The sequence below is a fragment of the Coenobita brevimanus genome, chromosome 99 (assembly GCF_032717465.1).
Source record: "Coenobita brevimanus isolate Jiangsu-jjx chromosome 99, ASM3271746v2, whole genome shotgun sequence".
In the NCBI taxonomy this organism is placed as follows: Eukaryota; Metazoa; Arthropoda; class Malacostraca; order Decapoda; family Coenobitidae; genus Coenobita; species Coenobita brevimanus.
Window position 1 is genome coordinate 4,326,185 of NC_137052.1, and position 26,488 is coordinate 4,352,672.

General features: G+C 41.6%; 1 protein-coding gene and 1 non-coding gene across 2 annotated transcripts in view; both read left to right on the forward strand.

Annotated features, from left to right (window-relative positions):
* The window catches only part of LOC145414371 (muscle calcium channel subunit alpha-1-like), a 1,622,725-nt gene that overhangs the window by 400,985 nt on the left and 1,195,252 nt on the right, over positions 1–26,488 (forward strand). The gene's annotated exons all lie outside the window — the stretch shown is intronic.
* On the forward strand, positions 19,805–19,923 carry LOC145414482 (5S ribosomal RNA). The gene has a single exon (XR_013899901.1). It is a non-coding gene; the product is annotated as a 5S ribosomal RNA (ribosomal RNA).

Genomic DNA, 26,488 nt, shown 5'->3' on the forward strand with positions numbered 1-26,488 from the left:
ATAAGGTATGGAACAAATGGAGAAAGAGAAGTAATGATAGAACAAAGGAAGAATATAAAAGAACTATCTATCTATCTATATACCTAGGCTGCTTCCCCCAAGGAAAGAGAGGTAGCTGAGACAGGACAATCTACTCCCAGTTTACTAATCTACTCAGACACATTCATTCGCATCTTAGCCCCAAGGGGAGACCTGTAAAAGAACTAGAAAGGAATATACAAGAATACGTAAAGAGGAAGAAAGAAACTTCAAAAAGGTGTAGTTGACAAATGTAAGGAAGAACCTAAGTTGTTTTACAGGTTTGTTAATGGCAAATTGAAACAAAAGGAAGGCATCAGTAAGCTGAAAGTAGAAGGAAATGTCTATAAAAATGCAGGTATGCAAGCTGAAATAATGAACAAATGCGTCCAATCAGTCTTCTTGGTGAAACTGATTTTGTGGAGGAGGAGGGAGTGACTAGAAATGTAGTGTTAAAAGATGTAGAGATTGAAGTGCAAGAAGTATACAGATAACCGGAAACTCAAGATGTGAGGAAGGCTCCAGGACCAGATGGGATCTCTGATAGGATAGTAAAGGAATGCAGAGAACAAATGGCAGATAAGATTCACGGTTTAATTGTGTGTTCTTTGGAAGAAGGAAAAGTTCCTCGGGAATGGAAGAGGGCCAGCGTGGTACCAATTTATGAGAGAGGGAACAAGGAAGTACCACTGAATTACAGACCAGTGTCCCTGACCAGCATGGTTGAAAAACTGTGCAAGAGAATCTTGATAGACAGATGGATGAAATATCAGGAGACCAGCATGGTTGCAAAACTGTGCAAGAGAATCTTGATAGACAGATGGATGAAATATCAGGAGGCTGTAGCATGGGCCGAACAGGGTGGTACTCCTGAGGGGAATGGGAATCCAGGTGCTAGGGAGAGCTGGAGCTACTGTTTCACTAGCTGCCTAACCATCCCTCTTTGCTGACCTTTTCAGTGTGACAGTAACATGGAGAGTAGACCAGCATACTCTTCCAAACATTTCCTCTAACTGTCTTATGCACTACACCACATGCACTTTACATTTCACACAATGTATCCCACTATGTTACAGGGGTTGGTGCCAGCAAGGGCATGTGGCCAGAAAACTTTGCCCCCACTACCTAGTGGTGGACTTTTGTGGGGGGGGGGGTGCATGATGGGAGTTCCGCCTGTATAGATCATGGGTCCGGGGTGAGATGGGGCTTGAACCTGTGCTAGAGGGTACAGGGCATTGCGATTCTCAGGCTGCCGCTTCCGCCCAATAGAGAGGGGCCCGAACCTGAGAGTAGTGCCCCAAGAAGCTGCCCTATCAGTGGGTGTACAATGGCGGGACAGTTGAAGTGCCAAGATGCGCTTGGAGGGTGTCCCTGCAGCTGTCCTGGTAGGGTGCCCTGAGGCCAATACCACAGCCACTGGTAAGCTGGTGGGCTAAGGGTCCCAGATCCATTGCCTGGACCTGGGACTGTGCAGTGAGTAAGGCCTGTTGTATGTCTACCCTCTTTATTATTATTGCCGACTGTGACTAAATACAAGAATAAGCTTCAAAGCAAGCCTGAGGACATTAAATCTCCCAGGGGGATGAGGGTGGGTTCAAGGAATATGGGAAGTTTGAGGGAAAGAGCGGGGGAAGTCGTTGAGGCATTCAGTAGGAGGTGAGTGGATGTGGCATGTTTGCAGGAAGTCCGGTACAGGGGTGGATCAGCCAGAAAGATTGTTAGGAAGGATTGTTACTATAAGTTGTTTTGGCAGGGGGAGGAAAGACGGATATGAGGGTGTAGGTGTGTTGGTTGCGGAGAAATGGGTGGAATATGTTATGGATGTTATGAGGGTAAGCGATAGGATATTGGTAGTGAAAATTTTGTTGGGAGGAATGATGACCAGTTATATCTGCATATGCTCCACAAGCAGGCTTGGATGAGATAGAGAAGGATAGATTTTGGGATGACTTAATAGTGTAGTAGGTGGTATGGGGGATGATGAGATAGTGGTTTTGGGAGGGTACTTAAATGGTCATGTAGGTGAAGCAGCTCAAGGTTATGAAGGAGTACATGGGGGATGTGCGTATGGTGTAAGAAATGCAGAAGGGGAAAGGATACTCGAGCTTGGTGAGGCAGCGAACATGGTTGTGTTCAACACACATTATAGGAAAAGAGAGAGTAGGTTAATTACGTATAAGTCTGGGGGAAATAGCAGTCAGATAGATTATTTTCTGGTTAGGAGGGCTGATAGGAGGTTAGTGAGGGATGTTAAAGTTATAGGAAGCGAGGAGTGTGTGCAGCAGCACAAACTGTTGATTTGTGATATGGAGCTTAAAGAACTAGCAGTGAAAAAGAGTACTTACGGTATGTACCTAGGAGGAAAATATGGAAGCTGGAGAACCAAGCAGTAAGAGTTGCCTTCTATAGCGAGATGAGGAGCGTGGTGGCTGAACAGGGAGCCGTAGACAGAGGCGTTATTGAACAGTATAATGCCCTTAAGACCAACCTCTTGAGAGTTACTGATGTACTATGCGGTTGGACAAGAGGCCCACCAAGACTTAAAGTAACTTGGTGGTGGGATGATGGTGTAGAAGCTGCATTTAAGGAGAAAAGAAAGTTTTTCTTGGAATGGAAGAAGGGTGGTAACAAGTAGGAATACTTGGCTGCAGGGCATAGGGCTTGAAGAGAGGTATACAGGGCAAAGTCTGAGTCACAGAGACTTTTACTTGATAGCCAAAATCATGGGGAAGCGAAAAATATGATATTTAAGGTGGCAAATCAAATGAAGTGGGATAATCGGGATATTATAGGTGAACAGTGTGTGAAGAATGATGATGAAAGGGTAGTGATGAACAGTGGGGATATTAAAGATGCATGGAGAGAGCATTATAGCCGGTTGTTGAATGAGGAGTTCGACTGGGACAGGGAAGGTTTGGAGCCAGCAGATCCAATGTTTGGCCCTTGGCCTTTGGTTGATACTGCTATTGTGAGCGATGCAATAGGCAGGATGCAAGTGGGGAAGGCAGCAAGTGTGTCTGGGTTGACTGCCGAAATGTTGAAGGCCTCAGGAGATATGGGGGTGAGGTTTGTCACTGACCTGATAAACTTGATTATAATTATGAGTGTGTAGTCCCAGACGATTGGTTGAAGAGTGTAATTGTAAATGTGTACAAAGGGAAGGGTAATGCCCTGGAAAGAGGAAATTATAGAGGTATAAAGCTTTTAGATCAGGTAATGAAGGTAATGGAGAGAGTTCTAGAAGGTACGATTAGAGAAAGAGTGAATATTGATGATATGCAGTTTGGGTTTATGCCAGGTAGGGGGACCACTGATGCCATATTCATTGTTCGACAGCTTCAGGAAAAATATATTGAGAAGAGAAAGGATCTGTATTTTGTTTTTGTTGATTTGGAGAAGGCCTTTGCCAGAGTCCCTAGAGAGGTGGTGAAGTGGGCAATGAGAAAGCTTGGGTTGGAGGATTGGCTGGTTAAGGTAGTTATGGCCATGTATGTGGGTGCTTGCACTCAGGTAAGAGTGAATGGAGATTTGAGTGGTGAGTTTTCCATGAATGTTGGTGTGCATCAGGGGTCAGTTTTGAGTCCCATGTTGTTTATCATGGTACTTGAAGCCCTCTCACGTGACTTCAGAAGCGGACTACCGTAGAAGATGTTGTATGCTGATGATTTGGTGTTGATTGCAGAGAATAGAATGGAGGTGGAGGAAAGATTTAGGAAGTGGAGAAATGGTATGGGGCACAAGGGCTTAAGGGTAAATGCAGATAAAACAAAGTGATGATATCTAGGGTTGGTGGCAGTGCAGTCAAAGAAGAGGGAGAGTGGCCATGTGCAGTTTGCCACAAGGGTGTGGGAAATAATTCCATCTTGTGCAGTGTTTGTGATATATGGGTGCACGAGATGTAGTGGCATTAGGGGTAGACTGCAAGATAATGCTGATTTTATGTTTGCGGCGTGTTGGGGAGAGTAGGTGGAGATTGTCAGGTGTGAAAGGATTGAACTTGCTTGTGAGTCTCAAGAGTGTGTGGAAGAGTTTTGTTATTTGGGAGACATATTATGTGCTGGAGGTGGTGAGAAGTGGTTGGAAGAAGTTCAGGGAGCTGTTACCCCTCCTGACATTGAGAAGACTCTGCCTACGTGCTAAGGGGCCTTTGTATGCAGCATGTGTTAGGAGTGTGATGCTGTACGGTAGTGAGACCTGGGCAGTAAAGGAAGAGGATATTTGCAGGCTCAGACATACAGAAATGACAATGATTAGGTGGATGTGCAGTACGTCCCTGTGTGCAAGGCCTTGGGGGACTGGGTTTACGGTGGAAGAGTTGGGAGGTAGGATGGGACTGGAGTGTATCGGTGTTGTGATGAGGAGAGGTAGATTGAGATGGTTTGGACATGTGGAGAGGATGGGGGATGATAATTGGGTGCAAAAGGTGAGAAGTGTTAATATTGGGGGCAGGGTTGCGAGGAGTAGACTGAGAAAGACGTGGGACGAGGTCATTAAGTGTGACCTCAGGGTTAGGGCACTGAACGGGGAGGCTGCAATAGATCGTGCAGCATGGAGAGCCACCATTAGGTGACCAAGGCCGACGCATGCAAGCATGTTGGAGCCCTCAAAAACAAAACAAAACAAAATGAAAGATGGCCATTTTGGCAGAAAGTCAGTTTGGATTCAGAAGTGGAAGGTCGTCTGTTTCCAACTTCTTGAGCTTCTACTCAAGAGCGATAGATGTGCCACAGGGGAGAGATAGTTAGGTGGATTGTGTGTATTTAGATTTGGAGAAAGCCTTTGACAAGGTACCCCACAAGTGATTAATATGGAAATTGGAACACACAGGAGGACTGAAGGGGAACTTCTAAGTGACTAATATGGAAATTGGAACACATAGGAGGGCTGAAGGGGAACTTCTAAGAGTGGATGAGACTTGTTGAGAGACAGACAAATGAGGGCAGTAATAAAAGACAGGGTGTCTGGATGGAGGAAAGAAATGGAGTCCCACAGGGCTCGGTGTTAGCACCCATAATGTTCCTGATTTTCGTAAATGATACGTTAGATGGAATTAACAGTTACAGAGGTCTGTTTGCTGACAATGAGAAGATCATGAGGAGAGTAGAAGCTGAAGAAGTCTGTAAAATGTTGCAAGAGGACCTGGATAGGATTCATGATTGGAGCTGGACGTGGGAAATGAAATTCAGCGCAAAAAAAATGTAAAATATCGGAAATGGGTGAAAGGACCTAGAGGAACAAAGAATTTATTTATTCAGTTTTTTTGGTCTTGTTAGACTTTGTTTTCCATGCTGATTCCAATGATCTATATTTTGTTGTTTGTCTCTAGGTATCTGTTGACAGTAGACAATTGTTTATTTCCAGTCTTGTTATCACGCGCCAATATGATGGCTGACGTATTGCTTACCATGCCACACACACACACACACACACACACACACACACACACACACACACACACACACACACACACATACACACACACACACACACACAACCATCTACATCCATGCAGATGTCGTTGATATGACCATTATTGCGTCATGCAACACGGGTTGAGTCCGTTCATTCGATGAGTTACTGTAGTCTCATGGTACCAGTTTGGCTGGTTGACATGTTTTTGAGCTATTCCTGAAGGTGTTTCTGTTGATGAGAATGACCAATAGATGTTCTTGTAAGCTCTCAGCCGATACATATTGTTATGTATGTGGAGAATATATTGGACCGAAGATGATCAAACACAAAATCCACCATGTTACCAAATTTGTTCATGCATACAAAGCATATTTTGGCATGGCAATGGGCAATCAAGATAAGGATTGGGCTCCGCGCTACACTTGTGGTAGCTGTTGCTTTGCGCTTGAAGCTTGGCTACGAGGAGCAAGAAAGAAGATGCCTTTTGCAGTTCTGAGAGTGTGGCGAGAGCCTTCAGATCACCTCGATGATTGTTATTTTTGCATGGTTGATAAAAGCGGTGTGAAGAGCTTTAAGGGAAGAAAGATTATTGTATATCCAAATTTGCCCCCTTTGATGTCTCCGGTGCCTGACATTGATGAGCTGGCAATTCCTGGCCCTCCTGCGGACGTGGAAGTTGTCGCTGACCAAAAGGACATCATCAATAACAGAGCGGAAAGTGATGATGAATCGTATGTTGGAGAATGTTCCAGAGACACTCCAGTCTTTCCCAGTCAGCAAGAACTGGATGACTTGGTCCAAGATTTAGGACTCACCAAGTCCAATGCTGAACTGCTGACGTCACGTCTAAGTGAACGGAACTTGTTGGAGCGCAGTTGCAAGTTGAGTTATAGAAATCGCCACAGCAGGTTTGCATCATTCTTCAAATTTTGTGAAGAAACCTCGTTGTGTTATTGTTTTCATGTTAGGGGTTTGTTCCAAGCCATGGAGTGGATTACAAGGTCTTAGAGTGGCAACTCTTCATAGACAGCTCCGTGAAGAGCCTAAAAGCTGTACATTTGCATAACAGCAACGAACTCCCATCAGTTCCAGTTGCACATTCTGTGGAAATGAAAGAAGGCTATTAGAATGTGAAGATTTGTATGACAAAGATCAAGTACTCAGATCACAATTGGGAGATTTGTGGGGACTTCAAAATGATTTTGCTCCTACTTGGAATGCAAGGCGGTTATATGAAGTACTTATGTTTTTTATGCTTGTGGGAGCAGCTGGAATGATGCAGAACATTTCATAAGGAAAGACTGGCCTCTCAGAAAGAGTCTCACACCAGGCTTCTGCAACATTCTGAGAACTCCACTGATCTCGTGAGAGAAGGTATTGCTACAGCCGCTACACATAAAACTTGGTCTTGTGAAACACTTTGTAAAAGCCATCGACAAGGATGGTGATGCGTTTCTGCATATCCGATCAATGTTTCCCAAGTTGAGCATGGCAGTGGTGGTGGCTATTCATCAGGCCACAAGTTAGAAGACTGCTTGGAAGTCGTGAACTCCAGAGTAAAATGATCGATGATGAAGAGCGTGCTTGGAATGCATTCAGAGGGGTTGTGGAAGGTTTTCTTGGCAACCAGAGGAGACCAGATTCTGCACGGCTCGTTGATGACCTGATCAGCGCATTCCACCGACTTGGATGCAGAATGTCAATCAGATTGCACCAGCTGCATTCCTACCTTGATTTCTTCAAAAACAACTTGAGTGCAGTCAGCGAGGAGCATGGTGAATGGTTCCACAAGGACATTCGGCTGATGGAAACATATCAGGGCAGGTGGAACGAGGCTATGATGGGCGATTACATTTGGGGATTGTTGTGCGATTGTCATCACAGCTGCAGAAGAAAGTCAAGATCAGAAGTGCATTTTCTAGTCATATTCAAAATATACACCCAGAATTATATAAATTCTTTGACATTCACGGCATTTTCGAAATGGTAACAAGTTACACTTCCTGTCCTTGTACGATACATGTGTTGTTGCATAATTCCTTTCGTTTTCGTTTTTGTTTCGTTTTAGTTTTTAAAGGCTCCAACATGCTTGCATGTGTCAGCCTTGGTCACCTAATGGCGGCTCTCCATGCTGCACGATCCATTGCAACCTCCCTGTTCAGTCCCTTAACCCTGAGGTCACACTTAATGACCTCGTCCCATGTCTTTCTCGGTCTACCCCTCATAACCCCACCCCCAGTATTAACACTTCTCACCTTCCTCACCCAATTATCATCCCCCATCCTCTCCACATGTCCAAACCATCTCAGTCTACCTCTCCTCATCACAACACCAATACACTCCAGTCCCATCTTACCTCTCAACTCTTCCATCGTAAACCCAGCCCCTCCAGGCCTTGGACACAGGGATGCACTGCACATCCACCTAATCATTGTCATTTCTGTACGTCTGAGCCGGCGAATATCTTCCTCCTTCACTGCCAAGGTCTCACTACTATACAGCATTACACTCCTAACACATGCTGCATACAAAGACCCCTTAGCACGTAGGGAGAGTCTTCTCAATGTCAGGAGAGGCAAGAGCTTCCTGAACTTCTTCCAACCACTTCTCACCCTAGCCACAGAGCTAGCTCCAGCCCCACCTCCAGCACACAACATGTCTCCCAAATAACAAAACTCTTCCACACACTCAAGAGATTCACCAGCAAGTTCAATCCTTTCACGTCTGACAATCTCCACCTGCTCACCCCGACATGCCGTACACATAAAATCAGCATTATCTTACAGTCTACCTCTGATACCACTACATCTCTTGTGCACCCATTTATCACACACACCGCACAAGATGGAATTACTTCCCACACCCTTGTGGCAAACTGCACATGGCCACTCTCCCTTGTCTTTGACAGTACCGCCACCAACCCTTGATATCATCACTTTTGTTTTATCTGCATTTACCCTTAAACCCTTGTGCCCCATACCATCTCTCCACTTCCTAAACCTTTCCTCCGCCTCCCTTTCGTTCTCTGCAGTCAACACCAAATCATCAGCATACAACAACTCCTACGGGAGTCCGTTTCTAAAGTCACATGAAAGGGCTTCAAGTACCATGATAAACAACATGGGACTCAAGACTGACCCCTGATGCACACCAACATTCACGGAAAACTCATCACTCAAATCTCCATTCACTCTTAACTGGGTGTGAGCACCCACATACATGGCCATAACCACCCTAACCAGCCACTCCTCCAAGCCAAGCTTTCTCATTGCCCACTTCACCATCTCTCTAGGGACTCTGTCAATGGCCTTTTCCAAATCAACAAAAACAAAATAAAGATCCCTTCTCCTACCAATATATTTTTCCTGAAGCTGTCGAACAATGAATATAGCATCAGTGGTCCCCCTACCTGGCATAAACCCAAACTGCATCTCATCAATATTCACTCTTTATCTAATCATACCTTCTAAAACTCTTTCCGTTACCTTCATTATCTGATCTAAAAGCTTTATACCTCTATAATTTCCTCTTTCCAGGGCATCACCCTTCCTTTTATACACATTTACAATTACACTCTTCAGCCAATCATCTGGGACAACACACTCATAAATAATCCTATTTATCAGGTCAGTGACTGAACTCACCCCTATATTGCCTGAGGCCTTCAGCATTTCGGCAGTCAACCCAGACACACCTGCTGCCTTCCCCACCCTCATCCTGCCTATTGCCTCACACACAGTAGCAGTATCAATCAAAGGCCAAGGGCCAGACACTGGATCTGCTGGCTCCAAACCTTCCCTGTCCCAGTCAAACTCTCATTCAACAACCGGCTATAATGCTCTCGCCATGCATCTTTAATATCCTCACTGTTCACCACTACCCTTCCTTCATCATTCTTCACACACTGCTCACCTATAATATCCCAATTATCCCTCTTCACTTGACCTGCCACCCTAAATATCATATTTTTCGCTTCCCCATGATTTAGGTTATTAAGTAATAGTCTCTGTGACTCAGACTTTGCCCTGTTTACCTCTCTTCTAGCTCTACACTTGGCAGCCAAATATTCCTCTTTGCTACCTCCCTTCTTCCATTCCCGGAAAAGCCTTCTTTTCTCCTTAACTGCAGCTTATACACCCTCATCCCACCACCAAGTTACTTTATGTCTTGGTGGTCCTCTTGTCCAACCGCATGTTACATCAGTAACTCTCAAGAAATTGTTCTTGAGGGCTCTGCACTGTTCATTAATGCCTCTGTCTACAGCTCCCTGTTCAGCCACCACTCTCCTCAACTCGCTATAGAAGGCATCCCTTACTACTCGGTTTTTCAGCTTCCATATTTTCCTTCTAGGTACATAAGTCCTCTTTTTGATCACTTGTTCTTTAAGCACCATGTCAAAAATCAATAATTTGTGCTGCTGCACACATTCCTCACTTCCTATAACTTTAACATCCCTCACTTCCTATAACTTTAACATCCCTCACTAACCTCCTATCAGCCCTCCTAACCAGAAAATAATCTCTCTGACTGCTATTTCCCCCAGACTCATACGTAATTAACCTATTGTCTCTTTTCCTAAAATATGTGTTGCACACAATCATGTCCGTTGCCTCCCTAAACTCGAGAATCCTTTCCCCTGCTGCTTTCCTTAGACCATACGCACATCTCCCATGCACTCCTTCATAACCTTGTGCTGCTTCACCTACATGATCATTTAAGTCCCCTCCCAAAATCACTATCTCATCATCCTGCATACCACCCACTACACATATTAAATCATCCCCAAATCTATCTTTCTCTGCTTCATCCAATCCTGCCTGTGGTGCATATGCCGATATAATCAGAGCTACCTTTCTACCCAACAGAATTTTCACTACCAATATCCTATCGCTTACTCTCAAAACATTCATAACATATTCCACCTATTTCTCCGCAACCATCACACCAACACCTCCATATCCGTCTGTCCCCCCCTTTAACCCTGGATATACTGTCTATCTATCTATCTATCTGTATACCTAGGCTGCTTCCCCCAAGGAAAGGGAGTTAGCCGAGACAGGATGACACACTCCCCATTTACTTATCCATTCAAACACATTCATTCACATCTTAGCCCCAAAGGGAGAATGGACAGATCCTCACCGCACTACACTGCACAAGGGTCAACTGCGCAGTGCAGTCAGTGACATCCGCAGCAGGGCCCGACAGCAGAGCTGGTTTACCCCTGCCACATCATAATAGACCCATCCCCTTACCCACACCTGACCTGACTAGCTGATCAGATATATATAAAAACAAAGCACATTCGGAATCTATGCATTGACATTCATCAGTAATAACGTAAAAATCAACATAAACAAAAAATTGGTTTGTTACACAGTGTTTTGATGGGTAATGAACCAGTCACAAATGTGAGAGAAGAGAAGGACTTGGGAGTGCTGGTCCAGAATAATTTGTCACCAGAAAACACATTAACAAGATAGAGAAACGTATAATCTCCTGACGAACATAAGAGTAGCGTTTCATTACATGAATGAGGAGATGATGAACAAATTGATAGTGGTCATGATCTGTCCCAGGTTGGAACATGTGGCAGTAGTGTGGTCCCCACATAAAAGGCAAGATATAAACAAGATTGAGAGAATACAAAGAACAGCAACCAAGATGGTCCCTGGCCTAGCAGATCTGTCGTACAGGGAAAGGCTGGAAAAACTAGACCTGCCTTCCTTAGAGGAAGGAGAGAGAGAGAGAGAGAGAGAGAGGCGACATGATTGCAGTGTTCAGGGCCAGGATGGGAGTAGAAAAAATTGACAGAGATCAGTTTGTATTGGATGGGAGAGTAACAAGAGGACACGGAATGAAACTAAAAAAACCAAGTTGCTTGAAGTATATAAAGAAATATAGTTTTCCATATACAGTAAAAGTCTTCTCATTCGGCATGTTCAGGACCAAGCAGGTGCCAAAAGAGCAGAAACTGCTGAATGACTGGGAAAACCTACCAGAAAGTTTCTAGCAATCATGTCTGGTCACCCCAGTGCAATCACAGTGTCTAGCAAGTATTACTGGTCAACCCTAAGCACTGAACTGCCCTTCTCTTTCTTCTGTCTACAGTAAAAGCTCTATTAACCGGCATCCGATGCATCGACACATCCATAAAACCAGAACGCAAATTCGATCCGGCATGGGGTCAAAAATATTCCGGATACCGGTCGTCCCCCTGTAATTCTTGATTAGCTCTGTACAGTACAGGATAAAGTAGTGTATGCAGCTAAGTTTTCAAAATTATTTTGGCCTCTAACATATGCTAAATTTTTCTTTAAATAATTTTTGGTAATGTTTGTTGGTTTGTGTTCAGTTCTGTTCAATTTCTCTTGTTGTCTTTTTGTGTGTATTGTAGTATACACACAATCACTAATTTCTGCTCAGGGGGGCCCCCTTCGTACCCTCATATACCCAGGGTTGACGGGAGGGGGGGACTAAATGAGCTCTACCCACCTCTACCCCAGCTCCCAACCCTCCCCCACACCCCTACCCCTCCCAGCCCCCCATTTGTCATTCTTAACTGGCAGTTACATTTCAAGCTAACCTAATACTTTACACTCTTAGTCACATTACCAATACACAAATATAAAGCACTAAAATATGTAAAAAATATATAATATGACAATGAACATGCTGTAGCAAGGAATTAATGCATTATAATGTTGAAAATAAAACAAAAACATTAACAATGGCCATCCCAGGCCTCATGCGTTGGGTGTTTGCATGCGTCCGTGTCTGTGCCTTCGTGTTTTGGTGTGTTTATGTATGTGTTTTTCAGTAGTATATTTACCTAATTGTGATATACAGGAAATGAGCTACGCTTGTGGGGTCCCGTCTCTGTTTCTCAATAAGTCAGATTTAGCTTTAAACTCGTTTAAGTTTTTAGACTGAAATGAGCTACGCTTGTGGGGTCCCGTCTCTGTTTCTCAATAAGTCAAATTTAGCTTTAAACTCGTTTAAGTTTTTAGACTGAAATGAGCTATGCTTGTGGGGTCCCGTCTCTGTTTCTCAATAAGTCAAATTTAGCTTTAAACTCATTTAAGTTTTTAGACTGAAATGAGCTACGCTTGTGGGGTCCTGTCTCTGTTTCTCAATAAGTCAAATTTAGCTTTAAACTCGTTTAAGTTTTGAGACTGGACGATCTCTTTGTCCAGGCTATTCCACAGGTCTGTACATCTATAAGGAAAACTATATTTTTTGATATCCTTCAAGCAGCTTGGTTTCTTCAGTTTAATTCTGTGTCCTCTTGTTACTCTCTTATCCCATAAAAACAGATCTTCTTTGTCAATTTTATATACTCCCACCATGGTCCTGAACACTGCAATCATGTCTCCTCTCTTCCTCCTTTCTTCTAGGGAAGGCAAATCCAGCTTTTCCAACCTCTCTCTGTACGACAGATCTGCCAGACTGGGGACTATCTTGGTTGCTGTTCTTTGTAGTCTTTCAGTCTTGTTTATATCTTTCTTTTTGTGTGGGGGCCACACTACTGCTGCATATTCTAACCAGGGGCGAATCATGGCCGCTATCAATTTTTTCATCATTTCCTCATCCATACAATGAAAACTACTCTTATATTAGTCAGGAGTTTATTCATCTCTCTAACAGCCTTGTTGATGTGTTTTTCAGGTGACAAACTGTCCTGGACCAGCACTCCTAAACCTTTCTCTTCTCTCGCTTTTGTATTTGGTTCATGACCCATCAAATTATTCAGTGATGGCCTCTTTGTACTTTTACCCATTTCCGATATTTTACATTTCTTTCCTTTAAATTTCATTTCCCACATCCAGCTCCAATCATGTATCCTATCCAGATCCTCCTGCAGCATTTTACAATCCCCCTCAACCTCTACCTTCCTCAAGATCTTTGCATCATCAGCAAACAGACTTGCATAACTGTTAACTCCATCTACCATATCATTTACGTAAATCAGGAACATTACTGATGCCAACACTGAGCCCTGTGGGACTCCACTTGTTACTTCCCTCCATCCAGACATCCTGTCCTTTATTACTGTCCTCATTTGTCTGTCTCTCAAAAAGTCTCTCATCCATGCCAGGAGGTTCCTTTTCAGTACTCCTATATGCTCTAGTTTCCACATTAGTCTCTTATGAGGTAGCTTGTTGAAGGCCTTCTCCAAATCTAAATACACGCAATCCACCCAACCATCTCTCTCCTGTAGCACGTCAATCACTCTTGAGTAAAAACTCAACAAGTTGGAAACACATGACCTTCCACTTCTAAATCCAAACTGACTTTCAACCAAAATATTCATCTCTTCTAGATATTTTATCCATCTATCTTTCAGAATTTTCTTGCACAATTTTTCGTCCATGCTGGTTAGGGACACTGGTCTATAATTCAGGGGTTCTTCCTTGTTTCCTCCCTTATAAATTGGTACCACATTTGCCATCTTCCATTCTTGAGGCACTTTCCCCTCTTCCAGAGAACATACAATTAAACCGTGAATCTTATCTGCCAGCTGTTTTCTGCATTCCTTCAGTACCCAATTAGAGATTCCATCTGGTCCTGGGGCTTTCCTCACATCTTGAGTTTCCAGTAATTTATACACTTCCTGTACTTTCACTTTTATATCTTTTATCACTACATTTCTAGTCACTCCCTCCCCTTCCACAAACTCACTTTCATTAGTGAAAACTGACTGGAAACGTTTGTTCATTATTTCTGCTTGCATTGCCAGATCTTTATAGACCTCTTCTTCTACTTTCAGTTTGGTGATTCCTTCCTTTTGTTTCAGTTTGCCATTGACAGATCTATAAAACAGTTTGGGTTCATCCTTACATTTGTCTATCATATCTTTTTCAAAATTCCTTTCTTCCTCTCTATGTATTCTTGTGTAATCATTTCTAGTTCTTTTATATTCTTCCTTTGTTCTGTTGTTACCTCTCTTTCTCCAATTGTTCCATGCCATGTCTTTCTCTTTTTTTTGCTATCATACACCTTCTATTAAACCACTCCTTTTTTCTCTTTTCTTTCTCTCTTACTCTTGGCACAAATTTTTCCACTCCCAAATTATAGAAGGCTAGAAAAAATCCCACTTCCTCTGTATCTCTCTTGTTTCTCTGAATTTCCTCCAATCTGCATTTTTGAAAAATTTTCTCAATCCTGTAAAGTTTTCTTTCCCAAAGTTGTATCTTCCCTGCCTATAAAGCTCGTCTCTTGGCTGCATGTTCCCTGTTATCATCTGGAGCTCAGTGACCACATGATCACTTTTTCCAATAGGACACAGATACTCCAAGGATTCTATTACATTAGGTTCTTTGGTAAACAGTAAGTCTAATCTTGCTGGTGTGTCCTCACCTCGGAACCGTGTCTCTTCTTTGACCCACTGCATCATCACATTGTTCATTGTTATATTTGATAATGTAGTGCCCCATGAATCTTCACTGCATCCTGAGTCCCATTCCTCCCAGTTCACCTCTATACAACTGAAGTCACGCATTAAAATTATAATGTTGCTTTTCTCAATCATTTTCTGTAAATAGCTAGCCATGTCTGACAACATTTCCTGGTATTCATCATTACTCCATGCTCTTATCTTAGGGGGAACATACACGACTGCCATATCTCTCTTGCTATTCTCTCCAGTTTCTAATTTCATATTTATCACTTCGGCCCTGCCTTCTCCCATTTCCACGGTATCTACTGTACATTTATGTTGTTGTTCCCTGTTGTCATCACCCCTCCTCCCGTTTTTTCTTTTCTGTCTTCTTCACAGTCTGTATTTACCATCTCTCATATGAACATCAATATCTTCTCTTAATTTGGTCTCTACAAAGCACATAACATAAGGTTCAGGTACCCTCAAAAAATTGTTGATTTCTAGCCTTGCCGATATTAAACCATCAGCATTAGTATATGCCACCTTCCAATTATTTTTGATGTTTTTTATACCCTCTTTTCTCCTTCTCTCCGCCGGTACCACTTCCTTAATTTCTGATCGATGACTCTCCAATAAAACACTGTCTTCTCTTCCTCCGTTCTCTGTTCGTTTTTTACCTTTGCTTCCTTTACTAATTCCTGTATTTTAGCCCTTTCTTCCTTATTTGCATTTCTTCTTATCCAGACATTTTTCAACCTTACTTTGATAATTTCCATGTTCTACTGATAATTTCATTTACTGTAGCCTGGGACTTAAACTTAACCTTCAATGTCCTTGCTTCTCCTTCCTCGTACTTTCCTAACCTAAACACCTCTTCAATCTCTTCTTGAACTTTGTTGTTTTCCTCCATGACTACTGATATTACAGTATTTCTTTAACCTTTCTCAGTTCTTCTCTTTCTCTTTCTGATCTTATTGTTATACTTTTTTCTTTAACTCCTGAAATTATTACACATTTTTTCTTATCTGCTACATCCCTAACTAAAGCTTCTCTACTTCTCAGCACCCTAACCACTTCCCTCTCCACCTTTCCTTGCTTTGTTGTTCTATAATCTCTTTCAAATTTACATTTCCCTCTTCCTGAATTTTCTTCCACCCCTTATGTTGCTCCTTGATTTCTTTAATGTGCTCATCCTGTATTCTTGATTTGGATTCATACTCATCTAGTGTGCTTTTCATCCTGTCTTCTTCTTCTTCCAACCTCTTAATCTCCCTCTTGAGCTGTTTTATTTCATTTGATGCTGATTCATTACTACTTTCAATTCTGTGACTTCTCTTTCTTGTTCTACATTGCGTGTGCAAACTTTTTCCAGTTTACTTCATAGAGCTATGATCTCTCTGTCCTGCTCTTGGGTTCATTCCTGTAACTCTCTAATTACTACCCATACCTTTTTTTATCTCCTGGACATTCCTCTCTGCTGTTTTCTCTACTCCAACTACTCTTGTTTGGTTCAACATAGTACTTGCATTTTCCACATCGTCTTTGGAGAAGCCCTCGAATTCCTTTTCGTCATATGTAAACAAAGCTACGTCGCCCTCTGTCATTGTAATACCATATGGAATCTCTCAATTTTCACTGTATCTTGAAGTCTTTGACCGAAACCTGCTGTTTTTTTTAACTATTGACTGATGTGACCACAATTCACACACTAATTTTCACAATCACAATAGGCTGGTCTCCTTTTTCGCCACTGATTGAGCAATTATTTCTGCACGATCCAGGAAGAGCTCCATCTGTCGGCGACCTGTGTGTGTGTATTTACCTATTTGTACTATACAGAAATTGAGCAATGCTCGTGTTGTCTTGTCTCCATATCTACATTTATCAAGTCTACCTTTACACACATGAATGTTTTTCTCATGCACCACCTTTTTGTCTAAGTCGTTCCAAATATTTAAGTATTTACCTAATATACCTAATTGTGATATACACGGAATGTACTATGCTCGTGGGTTTCCGTCGCTGTTTCTCAATAAGTCAAATTTGGCTTTAAACTCGTTTAAGTTTTTAGACTGGACGATCTCTTTGTCTAGGCTATTCCATAAGTATATTTCTTGATATCCTTCAAGCAGCTTGACTTTTTCAATTTCATTCCATGTCCTCTTGTTGCTCTCTTATCCCATACAAACAGATCTTCTTTGTCAATTTTATCTACTCCCACCATGGTCCTGAACACTGCAATCACGTCTCCCCTCTTTCTCCTTTCCTCTAAGGAAGGCAAATCCAGCTTTTCCAGCCCCTCTCTGTATGACACATCGGCCAGACTGGTGACCATCTTGGTTGCTGTTCTTTGTATTCTCTCAATCTTGTTTATATCTTTCTTTTTGTGTGGGGACCACACTACCGCTGCATATTCTAACCTGGGGCGGATCATGGCCACTATCAATTTTTTCATCATCTCCTCATCCATATAATGAAATGCTACTCTTATGTTAGTCAGGAGTTTATAAGTCTCTCCAACTATCTTGTTAATGTGCTTTTCTGGTGACAAACTATCTTGGACCAGCACTCCCAAATCTTTCTCTTCTCTCCTTTTTGTGATTAATTCATTACCCAACAAATAATTCAGTGATGGCCTCCTGGTACTTTTACCCATTTCCAATATTTTACATTTCTTTACATTAAATTTCATTTCCCATGTCCAGCTCCAATCGTGTATCCTATCCAAATCCTCCTGCAGTATTTTACAATCCTCCTCAACCTCTACCTTCCTCAAGATCTTTACATCATCAGCAAACAGACTTGCATAACTGTTCACTCCATCTACCATATCATTTACGTAAATCAGGAACATTACTGGCGCCAACACCGTGCCTTGAGGGACTCCACTTGTTACTTCCCTCCATCCAGACATCCTATCCTTTATTACTGTCCTCATTTGTCTGTCTCTCAAAAAGTCTCTCATCCATTCCAGAAGTTTCCCCTTCAGTCCTCCTATTTAGTTTCCACATTAGTCTCTTATGAGGTACCGTGTCAAAGGCCTTCTCTAAGTACACACAATCCACCCAGCCATCTCTCTCCTGTATCACGTCAATCGCTCTTGAGTATAAACTCAACAAGTTAGAAACACATGACCTTCCACTTCTGAATCCAAACTGACATTCAGCCAAAATATTCATCTCTTCCAGATATTTTATCCATCTGTCTTTCAGGATTCTCTCACACAATTTTGCGACCATGCTGGTTAGAGACACTGGTCTATAATTCAGGGGTTCTTCCCTGTTTCCTCCCTTGTAAATTGGTACCACATTTGCCCTCTTCCATTCTTGTGGCACTTTCCCCTCTTCCAGTGAGCATACGATTAAACTGTGGATTTTATCCGCCAGTTGTTCTCTGCATTCCTTCAGTACCCAATTAGAAATTCCATCAGGTCCTGGGGCTTTCCTTACATCTTGAGTTTCCAGTAATTTATACACTTCCTGTACCTCCATTTTTATATCTTTTATCACCGGAACATTTCTAATCACTCCCTCCCCTTCCACAAGCTCCTTTTCTTTAGTGAAAACTGACTGGAAACGTTTGTTCATTATTTCTGCTTGCATTGCTGCATCCTTAAAGACCTCTCCTTCTACTTTCAGTTTGGTGATTCCTTCCTTTTGTTTCAGTTTGCCATTAACAAATCTATAAAGCAGTTTGGGTTCATCCTTGCATTTGTGTATTATACCTTTTTCAAAATTCCTTTCTTCTTCTCTACGTATTCTTGTGTATTCCTTTCTTGTTCTTTTATATTCTTCCTTTGTTCTGTTGTTACCTCTCTTTCTCCAATTGTTCTATGCCTTATCTCTCTCTTTTTTTGCTATCATACACCTATTAAACCACTCCTTTATCCTGTTTTCTTTCCCTCTTACTCTTGGTACAAATTTTTCCACTCTCAAATTATAGAGGTCTAGAAAGATATCCCAATTCCTCTGTATCTCTCTTGTTTCTCTGAATTTTCTCCAATCCGCATTTTCAAAAAAGTTTCTCAATCCTGTAAAATTTGGTTTCCCAAAGTTGTATCTTCCCTGTCTATGAAGCTCGTCTCTTGACTCGACGTTTCCTATTAACATCTGGAACTCAATGACCACATGATCACTTTTTCCTAAAGGACAGAGATATTTCAATGATTCTATTACATCGGGTTCTTTGGTGAACAGTAAATCTAACCTTGCTGGTGTGTCCTCATCTCGAAACCTTGTCTCTTCTTTGACCCATTGCGTCATTACATTATTCATTATTATATTTAATATCATAGTGCCCCATGAATCCTCACCGCCTCCCAAGTACCATTCCTCCCAGTTCACCTCTTTACAGTTAAAGTCACCCACCAAAATTATATTATTGCTTTTCTTAATTATTTTTTGCAAAGAGCTAGCTATATCTGACAACATCTCATGGTATTCGTCATCTTTCCATGCTCTCGTCTTTGGGGGAACATACACTACCACCATATCTCTCTTAACATTCTCTCCTGTTTCTAATATCATATATATCACTTCAGCCCTGCCTTCTCCCATTTCCACAGTATCTACATTTATGTTGTTCTTCACTGCTATCATCACTCCTCCTCCCTTTTTTTCTTTTCTGTCTTTTCTCCACAGTTTGTATTTACCATCTCCCAAATGAACATCAATATCTTCTCTTAATTTGGTCTTTACAAAGCACATGACATCAGGTTCATGTTCTCTCAAGAAATCGTTAATTTCAATCCTTGTCGATATGAAACCATCAACATTAGTATATATCACCTTCAAATTATTTTTGATGTTTTTAATACCCTCTTCTCTCCTACTCTCTGTCCATACTACTTCCTCAACTTCTGATCTTTCCCAGCCATCCCCCTTAGTTTCCTTCACTTCTATTTCCTTAAATACCACTTCCTTACTTTCATATCCAATACTCTCCAAAAAAAAAGTATTACATTCTTCCTCTGTCCTCTTATCATTTTTTTCCTTTAACGGCCATACCACGTTGAGTACACCCCTTCCCGTCCGATCAGCGAAGTTAAGCAACGTTGGGTCTGGTTAGTACTTGGATGGGTGACCGCCTGGGAACACCAGACGCTGTTGGCATCCCTACGTGTCAAGTGGGGTTGGTGGAGGATTAGTGCCCCTCCCTGTAAAACAATTAACTCTAAGCCCTTGGCCACCCCGTTTGGGATACATGGCGTCTGGCAATGAATGGATGAATGAAAAAAAAAAACTTCTTCCTTTAATGATTTTAAAACTTCTCTTTCTTCTTCATTTAGAAATTTTCTTATTATAATATTTTCCATCCCAGCCTCTTTGCGTAATTTCCAGGTCACTTTAAGTATCTCATTTATTACACTTTCTGATGTAAACTTGACTCTCATTGGTCTTGTTTCCCCTCTCTTATAAGGCCCTATCCTCCTTACTTCCTGAATTTCTTTTACCCACTTGTCTCCTTTGGGGTCAATCTTGCCTAATATTCCTCTCACGAGGTTCGTGTCTCTCTCGAGTGTGTGTGTGTGTTTGCAAAACAGTGCACCCAACGCAGGAGGCCTGAGGTGGCCGTTGTTAATGTTTTTGTTTTACTGTCAACTTCATCTGTCTATTTATCTATCTATTGCCAGACGCCTCAATCCCGTTTGGGGTGGCCAGAAACAAATCGCCTCCAAGTCGCCCTGTCCCCTGCCATTTCACTGCCCCACTCCCAACTCACACCCCCCTCTCTCATATACCTCTCCACCCCATCCCTCCATCTCATCCTCGGCCTCCCCCTCCCTCTTCCCCCCTCCACCTCACTCACATACACTCTCTTCGTCAGTCTTTGACCCTCCATCCTCTCCACATGGCCAAACCACCTCAGTGTGTTCCTCATAATGCTTCCTATCACATCCACATCCACACCACAACACTCCTTTATATCCTCATTCGTTAGCCTGTCTCTCCATGTGACTCCACAGGCTCCTCTTAAATAACTCGTTTCCACTGTTCTCACTCTTGACTTTTGTCCTTCCAACAACGTCCAAGCTTCACTTCCGTATGTTAGAGTTGGTAACACAATACTGTCATGTAGTAACTTTTTCACTTCCATGCTCACTTCCCTGTTTCTTATCACTGCTTTCAAAGAACCAGCAACCTTTCTTCCCTGCTGTACCCTTTCAAGCACTTCACCCTCCAAACCTCCATCCTTACTCATCACACTACCCGGGTACTTAAACATACTTACATTTTCCAATTCCTCACCATCCAACCTCACTGTACATTCACTGACTTCACCTCTCTCAAAGACCATCACTTTACTCTTCCCTACATTCACCTTTAGATTCCGTTTCTTACACACACTCCCAAACTCATCCATCAAGCCTTGCAGCTTCCCTTCGTCTTCACTCAACAACACAGTATCATCTGCAAACAACAGTACAGGGAGTTTCCAAACACTATCCCCTTTCACCAGGGCCACTCCAGCATCCACTGCCCTACCTTGTACCTCTTTTATTACCCCATCCATGTACAGATTGAACAACCATAGAGACATGACACATCCCTGTTTCAACCCAACTTTCAAAGAGAAAAATTCACTTAGTTCACCATCCACACGCACTGCAGCCTTCGCACCATCGTACATACTCTTCACAGCATTCAACAACTTCCCATCTACTCCATATATTCTTAACACTTCCCACAATCCTTGTCTATCCACCCTGTCATACGCTTTCTCCAAATCCATGAAAGTCGCTTACAACTTCTTTCCCTTCTCTAGAAACTTTTCCACTAAAGATCTAAGAATGAACATCATAATGCATTAATTTCTTGCTGTAACATGTTGATAGTTATATTCTTTTAACATATGCTGATGTTCTTTGTTTGTATTAGTAGTGGGACCAGGAGTGTTAAGTATGAAATAAGTTTTAGATATAACTGTTAGTTAAGGAATTGAAAAATGAAGTGGAGTGCGTCTGTTCACGTGATGTATAGCAAGAGAGAGAAGTATCAAAATTAAAAGTGAGTAATGATTCAGCATCAAATGAAATAGAACTTCTTAAAAGGGAAAATAAGAAGTTGGAAGAAGAAAGGGATAGGATGAAAAGTAAACTCGAAGAGTGTTAATCAGAAACAAAGGTGCAAGATGAACACATTAAGGAAATTAAGGATGAGTATAAGGGGTGGATGAAAATTCAGGAAGAAGGGAAGATAACTCTTAAAGGAGATTATAGAACAACAGATGAACGAAAATCAAGAAATGGTAGAGAAGGAAATGGTTAGGATACTAAAGAGTAAAGAATCACTTGTGAGAGATATAGCAGACAAGAAAAAAATGCATAATTATCTCAGGTTTGAAAGAAAAACCTATGTCAGTGATGTAAGAAAGAGAAGGGGAAGAACTGAGAAGGGTGAAAGAAATAGTGTCAATAATTATGGAAGGAAATGACAAAGCCCAAGAGGGATCAAAGAAGTGTTTAGACTGGGAAAATATGTGGAGGAAGGGGCAAGGCCACTAAAAGTAAAATTTCACTCTCAGGTCATGGTAAATAGAATAATCAACAATACTTAGAAGTTAGCTGATAAGGAAGGACTAAAAATATCTGGATAAGGAGAGATGCAAATGAGGAAGTGAGAACAAGAAAAGGAACTTATTAAGGAAACCAAGAAAAAAAAATGACCAGAGAACGGAAGAAAACAGAGGTCTATTGGAGTGTTGTGGATCAGAAAATAAAGAAGTTGTACTGAAGGAGAGAGGGAGAGAGGACATAATAAAAAACAATGCAAAAAGATTGAAAGTAGTGTACGCAAATATAGATGGCCTAATCTCTGCAAGACTGGCAATAGACGATTTCTTGAGGATAAATGAGCCAGACATTATGTGCTTTGTAGAGACCAAGCTAAGAGAGAATAGTGAAAGCCAAATAGGAGATGGGAAATACAAACTATGGAGAAGAGACAGATAAGAAAAAATAGGAGGAGGAGTGATGATAGCAGTGAAGAACAACATAAATGTGGATAACGTGGAACTGGTAGGGGGTATGGCTGAAGTGATAAACATGGTAACGGAAACCAGAGGGAAAGGCAAGAGAGACATCGCAGTAGCATATTTCCCCCCCAGACAAGGGCATGGAATGAAGAGGAATATCAGATGTTGTTGGACATGGTTAGATATCTTCAGAAAGTGATTGAGAAAAGCAACAACATAATCCCGATGGGTGTCTTTAATTGTAAAGAGGTAAACTGGGAGGAGTGGGACTCAGGAAGTAATGAAGATTCTTGGGGCAGTATACTGTTAAATATAGCAATGGATACTGTAATGACCCAGTGCATCAAAGAAGAGAAGATTTAGAGGTGATGATACACCAGCAAGATTAGATTTAATTCTAACCAAAGAACCTGATGCAAATGAATCTCTGAAATATCTGTGTCCTATAGTGATAGTTCCTAACGATAAAAGGAAATGGGGAGACGAGATGAGCTATACAGGCATGGAAGATACAACTTCGGGAAAGCAAGCTTTTCAGGGCTGAGAAAATTTTCTGAAGATGCGGATTGGTGAGAATTCAGGGAAACAAGAGATACAGAAGTGGGATATCTTTCTAGACTTCTATAATACGGGTGTAGAAATGTATATGCCAAAAGTTAGTAGGAAAGAGAACTGGAGAAATGACTGGCTCAACAAAAGGTGTGTGATGGCAAAAAAAGAAAGGGACAAGGCATAGAAAAAAGGGTGAAAGAGAGGTAAGGATAGAACAAAGGAAGATTATAAAAGAATCAGAAATGGTTATACAAGAAAACTTAGAGAACACGAAAGAAACTTAAAAAAAGGTATAATTGACAAATGCAAGGAAGAACCTAAATTGTTTTACAGGTTTGTTAATGGCAAATTGAAACAAAAGGAAGGAATCAATAAGCTGAAAGTAGAAGGATGTGTCCATAAAGATGCGGTAATGCAAGATGACATGATGAATAAATGCTTCCAATCAGTCTTCACTGGAGAAAGTGATTTTGTGGAGGATGAGGGGATGACAAGAAATGTGGTGTTAAAAGAAGTAAAAGTTGAAATGGAAGAAGTACACAAATTACTGGAAACTCGTCCTAGGACTAGACGAGATCTCTAACAGGATGCTAAAGGAATGCAGAGAACAACTGGAGGATAAGATTCGCAGTTTAGTTGCATATTCTTTGGAAGAAGGGAAGGTTCCTCAGGAATGGAAAAGGGCCAGTGTTGTACCAATTTATGAGAGAGGGAACAAGGAAGTACCCCTGAATCATAGACCAGTGTCCCTGACCGACTTGGTTGGAAAATTGTATGAGAGAATCCTGGAAGACAAATGGATGAAATATCAGGGGGAGATGGATATTTTAGCAGATAATCAGTTTGGATTCAGAAGTGGAAAATCGTGTGCTTCCAACTTTTTGCGCTTCTACTCAAGGGTGATTGCTGTGCTATGAGAGAGAGAGAGTTGGGTAAATTATGTGTATTTATATCTGGAGAAAGTCCTTGTTCAGGTACCTCACAAGTCACTGATGTGGAAATTGGAACACATTGGAGGACTGAAGGAGAACCTCATGGAATGAATGAGAGACTTCTAGAGAGACAGCCAAATGAGGACATTAATAAAGAACAGGATGTCTGGATGGAGGGAAGTAATAAGTGGAGTCCCAAAGGGCTCGGTGTTAGCGCCCGTAATATTCCTGATTTAAGTGAATGTATGGTAGATGGAATGAACAGCTATGCAAGTCTGTCTGCTGACAATGCAAAGATCATGAGGAAAGTAGAAGTTGAAGAAGACTGTAAAATGCTGCAGAAAGACCTGGATAGAATTCATGAGTGGGTCCGGATGTGGGAAATGAAATTCAACGCAAAAAAAAAATGTAAAATATTGGAAATGAGTAAAAGTACCAAGAAGCCATCACTGAATTATTTGATAGGTAAGGAACCAATCACATAAGCAAGAGAAGGACTTGGGAGTGCTTGTCCAGGATAATTTGTCATGCTTAAAACACCTTAAGAAGATAGTTAGTGAGATGTATAGTCTCTTGAATAACTAAGAGTAGCATTTCAGTACACGGATGAGGAGATGATGAAAAAATTGATAATGGCTACAATCCATCCCAGGTTGGAATATGCAGCAGACAATAGTGTGGTCCCTACACAAAAAGAAAGATACAAACAAGATCAAGAGAATACAAAGAACAGCAACTAAGATGGTCCCTAGCCTAGCAGATCTTTCGTACAGGGAAAGGCTGGAAAAGCTAGATTTGCCTACCTCAGAAGAAAGGAGAGAAAAGGGCAACATGATTGCAGTGTTCAGGGCCATGATGGGAGTAGAAAAAGTTGACAGAGAACTGTTTGTATGGGATGGGAGAATAACAAGAGGACACAGAATGAAACTGAAAAAGCCAAGTTGCTTGAAGGATATCAAGAAATAGTTTTCCACATAAGTGCATAGACCTGTGGAATAGTATGGACAAAGAGATCGTCCAGTCTAAAAACTTTAGAGTTCAAAGCAGAATTTGACTCGTTGAGAAATGGAGATGGGACCCCAAGAGCATAGCTCATTTCCTGTATATCACAACGAGGTAAATACAACTGTAAACACACACACACACACACACACACACACACACACACACACACTATAGAAAAGCAACAACATAATGCTGATGGGTGATTTTAATTGTAAAAAGGTGAACTGGGAGGAATGAGACTCAGGAGGCAATGAAGATGCATGGGGCACTATATCATTAAATATAGCAATGAATAATGTAATGACCCAGTGGGTTAAAGAAGAGACAAGATTCAGAGGTGATGACACCTGCAAGACTAGATTTACTGCTAACCAAAGAACCTGACGTAATTGAATCATTGAAATATCTGTGTCCTATAGGAGAAAGTGATCATGTGGTCACTGAGTTCCAGATGATAAAAGAGATGAGCTTTATAGGCAGGGAAGATACAACTTTAGGAAAGCAAGCTTTACAGGATTGAGGAAGTTTTTTGAAAATGCAGATTGGAGTCAATTCAGAGAAACAAGAGAGGTGCTGGGGAAGTGGAATATTTTTCTTGACCTCTATAATTAGGGAGTGGAAAAATACGTTCCAAGAGTAACTGGGAAAGAAAACAGGAAAAAGGACTGGTTTAACAGAAGGTGAATGATAGCATAAATAGAGAGGGACATGGCATGGAACAACTGGAGAAGGAGAGGTAATAATAGAACAAAGGAAGAATATACTGTAGAACTAGAAATGAATATACAAGAATACTGTACTTAGAGAGGAAGAAAGGAACTTTGAAAAAGGTATAACTGACAAATGTAAGGAAGAACCCAAATTGTTTTATAGATTTGTTTATGGCATATTGAAACAAAGGGAAGGAATCACCAAACTAAAAATAGAAGGAGAGGTCTATAAAGATGCGGCAGTGCAAGCTGAAATAATGAACAAATGTTTCCAGTCAGTTTTCACTAAAGAAAGGGATTTTGTGGAGGGGGAGGGAGTGTCAAGAAATTTAGTGATAAAATATATAAAAGTGGAAGCGCAGGAAGTGTATAAATTAATGGAAATTCAAGATGTAAGGAAAGCCCCGGGACCAGGTGGAATCTCTAATTGGGTACTGAAAGAATGCGGAGAACAATTGGTGGATAAACTTCACAGTTTAATTGCGTGTTCTCTGGAAGCAGGG